Source organism: Cupressus sempervirens, chromosome 4 (genome assembly GCF_028749045.1).
Source record: "Cupressus sempervirens isolate cs-2001-9-10 chromosome 4, ASM2874904v1, whole genome shotgun sequence".
In the NCBI taxonomy this organism is placed as follows: domain Eukaryota; kingdom Viridiplantae; phylum Streptophyta; class Pinopsida; order Cupressales; family Cupressaceae; genus Cupressus; species Cupressus sempervirens.
The window spans coordinates 516,743,338-516,748,205 of NC_143121.1; the positions used below are offsets into that span (position 1 = coordinate 516,743,338).

Sequence of the window (4,868 nt, forward strand, 5' to 3'; positions counted from 1 at the left end):
TTCACTCTTACCATTTGAGATCCATGTGAGACACCATGGCTGATGCATTCTTTGTTGGCATCTATCTTCATGGATTATGATGGTGGACATGTATCCTCATATTGATGATTTGCATATGTTAGATGATGTTATCTTATGCTTTACTTTGCATGTTAGATTACTTTCTGCATACACTAGTACATTTGAGGGTCATTTTCGACCAAAAAATTTGACCAAAGGCCATATTGGCCTATCATTTCATGTTTTTTTAGTTTTTATCCTCATGTTGGTTGAAATTTCAACCAACTCGGGTTCATAACCAAAAAAAAAAAAAAAAAGACCAAATTTTCGTAGCTTTTAGAGGTAAAATGTTTGAACACTAAATTTTTGCAGTGCCTGAGCGGGAACAAAGATAATGCTTTAGAGACGCTCGGTGTGCTTTTGTCTACATTCACCCGTTGAATCCTGGCCTCTGCACATTCACCTGCCCTTTGTGAGTGTTCGCTCTTGTTGATCGGGGAATAGATATATAGTAGGCTGTAGTTCAGGTGTTTGTCATTTTGGAGTGAGAATATCTTTAGCGAGTTCCATTTTGCATTTCTAGATCGATCTCCTTACTCTTTGTTTTATGTATTTTCGTCATATCTTGTGTTGTTGTGCATATTTTATGAGATAACCTAAGCAGACTATAAGTAGATTGTGTGCTATTGTGTTGCAGCTATGGATGGTACTTCACATTTGTGCAAAACTTCGTCTACTTAGATCTCATTTTACTGCAGGGATTCAGAATGAAATAAGTTGTAAATCCATGGAAAACATATGTGAAGCTTTCAGGCATTCTTATGGGATCCCATGGACTAACCAAGGGTTCCCTCACTTTTCTCAACTATCTTGCTCAGCTCATGTTCAAATCAACTAAGGTACTTTGCATTTATAGTTCTTCCTCTTCCTAACAAGCTACACGGGCAGTCTGGATCTTATATTTACGGTCACATGTATGGTAGTAAATCTTTTGGGTAAATAATTGAAAAACATTATAGAAATTCAAGCAGTGGCTCCTTACCCTATTTTTTTGGAGTGTCAGAATGTCTTCTTTTCTAATTATTTAATTAAATTAAACTCTTGATCACTCCTTTCTCTGGCTGTACAATGAAAGCGTGATTATCGAGTAGTAATTTTATTGTTGTTAGTGGAAAGTTAGTAGAATTACTTGTTGGGGCCCGAGAATAGGGCGATTTCTTTGATTTTGTTTGAATAATGATCTCACATCTCTCTTAAAAATATGCGAGAATGTTATTCTAGTGATGGTGATGGGAGCTTTTATACTTGGCTTGAGGAGGAAATATCTCGTCCATGAATACATATCTACGCTGCTACTTGTTGCGGGCTTAATCATGTTCACCCTTGCAGATGCTCATACTTCACCAAATTTCAGCATTGCAGGAGTGATAATGATCTGTGGAGCTCTAATAATGGATTCCTTGCAGGTAATATTTACTATCAATCCATCCACTTCACAGGTGCAATGCTCTATAACCTTTTGCACATATTCAACAAGTGAAGACCCTCTTTTAGGGTGCTATACATTTTCGCCCAGTCACAATTCAAGGAGAAACAATTACGTATGATTCTATTGATTTAATTTTCCCTGCTAGTTTGAAATGAATAGATGGAAATGCTCTTCTGTTCAACAATGATTGGGCTCTCTATGCTGGCCATCCCCATCCAGCTGTTAGGAAAATATCAATTAATTCTGCATTAGCTTGTATATTTTTCCTCTACGCTATTTAGATGTTGTGCATTATTTCTCAACCATCGGTCTATTTGTGGGGTTATTTCACCTCGTCCAATGACCCTTGTTAAATTGGTGTCAGTGATTCTTGTCTTATCATTTTTGGTAATTAACCTTTTTGTAATGCTGCAAATCTTTGAGGAGTTCCATATTTGCATGGAACATTTGCCAATCGTGACCTTGGTCACATTTATATGGGGCCCTATAGTGCCGAGGACTTGATTTTGGAAGAAGGTAGTTGTAAGGGCCCATTGTTCTTCCTCAAAACCATGTTCTAGTTGGTTGCGTCCGAGTACAAAGGAAGATTTGGTATATTTTCATGGCGTACAAAGGACCTAGTAGTTGTAATGTAGCACTTGAAGCTATGTTACCGAGTACAAAGGACCTATTATGAATGATAGCAAATATTGTTTAATATTGTTGTTTCCCTTAAATGACTTGGGCATAATTGAAGCCTATATTGAGACATTCCTTTATTGTGTGTAGTTGTGTTTTTCGCAAGGCTTTGTAAGAATTGCTAGTGCAGAGTATTTCTCACAGTTTCTGGTGTTTAGTCTATTTGGAAGATTTCCTAGAAGACTTACTATTTACTTGGGCGATGTGTATTTGCATGCCCAATCATCACTTTGAAAATGGTACAATTAAATTATGTTTCCTCTGAATGCATTGTGCATAGTTCATCTGAGATATTTTCTAAAAGAGCTCTGCCACTTGACATCTTGCTACCAAGGAAAGTTTTCCTACATAAAAAATCAAACAGATGGCTATATACCAAAATTTAACATAGTGAAAAATAGGCCAAACTAAGAAAGAATAGGGCTTTTCCATAAAGGAGACGATTATATCAAATACTGGCTTAGAATTCCCTATTTGTATCCATGCTCATTGTACTGAATTTGTATTTTGCCTTATTGTGATTGCTTGTGCTTGCTTCAAATAATTTTTTTTAAAAATTGATGTAATAATTTTTTCTTTTTATGAACCATTTTTCCTCCCTGGATTAATTCTATTTATTCCTCACTATTTGAACGAGTCAGATAACATTATTTATTTTTTATCTATCTAAATTCTTCAGTTGAAATGTCATGCCTAGACTTGACTTCTTATACCTCTCTCAACCTTTAATGCATGGATAGAATCATTGAAAATGATTAGATCACTAGAAAATATGAGAATGATCCGCCACCAAAATAAGGGCTTATTTCAGTGGCAAATGGACATGTGATTCATTGCCACAAAAGTGGGTTTTCTTCTCTCACCTATAGCCCAAACTTAAGGATTTCTTGCTTTCTAAGCTTGTTATTTATGCTTAGGACATGCCTTGGCTTAAAATGATAGCCCCCAAATTAATTCTTATCCCTACTTCAATCTCAGGATATAGCTAGATGGATTTAATGAAAATATTTGTAAACCTGAAGTCATAGTTTTTTCCACTGACCTCTCTATGTCCATTGAAAAGATTGATTTCATCCATTTTTGAAAATTCAACTTTGCAGTACTATTTTAGACTTAAGATGGCTCACCAAACCGTGAACTTGTTCTGTAAAAGTTTTGTTTTAGGCTAAATCACATATATCCTTTTTTAAGATACAAACATTTTTCCCCTTCAAGTTTGGTGCAAAACCTATGAGATTCTTAAACCTACAGGACCTAAATGGTCATCTTTTTTATGTCTTCCATATGTATGTTATACCAGTCTTTTGTTTTAGAGATCTACAATTTTTTATCTCTTCGTGCTCTGTCTCCTTTCTTTATTTCTCATGATTTATTATTTCCAGAGAGAACTGAGCTTGTAAGAGTTTTCCAATTCCTTATTATATTTACTGAATGGTGTAACATTCTAACATTTGTTTTTGATTAGGAAAAAAGGTTTTACAAGGATCTTGAAACCCAAATTTTTACAGCAGAAAACAACTTAAAGCAGAAAAGACAGAAAAAAAAGCTACCTCAAAAAGCTAGAAACAAAAAGGCCCAAAGCCTGAGAAACAAAGGCCAGGAACAAAGCCTGGCGGGCAGACTAGTGTCCCTTCTTTTCCATTGCCTGCAGGGTTTCTGCATCGTCACTTTCCTTCTGCTTGGCCTCTTCCTCCTGGATCATGGGGAGGAAATGCATCTGGTCCCCCTGACTTTCCTAGATTCCAGTCTCTTTCTGAGGATCTTCCCAGCTGGTTCTATGCTCTATCCTCTACTCCACATTCCCCACAAGACTAGCATTGGTCAGATAGTCCCCCAGATTAACAATGTTTTCATTCAAGGTATGGAGGGTATCCACAATCTGGTGGACGGAATCCAGCCTTTGGACCTTCTGCTCGAGATGGGTGATTCTGTCCTCCTGATTGTCTCTGGGGTCCTTAATTGAGGCACATTCTAACATTTGTTAATTTTTTTATTGTGTTTAGTAAACATGATGATCATCCTTGCTATGGAATCAATTTTTTTAATGTTTTTTGGTTTGTTTGTTTCCTTGAGTATGTATGTTTGTTGATTGTTCATTCTAATATTTGCTGGTTGTTATTTTATGATTAATAAACATGGTGAACAGTCTTGCTATGGCACTTGAGTTTTCTAATTTTATTACTTTTTCCAATTTTTTTGGATTCGTGAGTATGTGTTGGTTGTTTTGCACCCCCGAAGGTCTTCATGTAACATGCAAATGTTTATGTAAAAACATGGTGATAATAACTAGTATCATGTTTCTATTCTTATTATAACGAAAGTATAATGAACACTTTGCTCACTTATGGAATTTTTAGAACATTAACTATCTGAACCATACATGTATAAAATTTGAGACAAAGAAGAGGGTGAATTTCAAAGTGGTTTGTTAATGTTCTATATTCTAGGTCAGGTCCGATAAGTGGAAGCTAAAAGTTATAATGGGGCTTCGAATCCTTATTTCTATAGTCACTGGGTAAACAAAAATTTGTGAAATTGAGGCACATAAAGGCACCATCTTGTTATGCACAACAATGCCTCAACTTTTATATATATCTAAAAGATTGTCAGTTAATGTTTGAACAGGCTCCAAATAACTCAATTAATAAAAAGAATACATAAAGCTAGAAAAAAGGCAGTCACCATTGCTTCAGGTCTTGTA

General features: G+C 35.7%; 1 pseudogene; it reads left to right on the top strand.

Moving 5' to 3' along the window:
• The window catches only part of LOC149562199 (UDP-galactose/UDP-glucose transporter 4-like), a 4,458-nt pseudogene extending 2,717 nt beyond the window's left edge, over positions 1-1,741 (top strand).
• Positions 1,742-4,868: the final 3,127 nt, after the last annotated feature.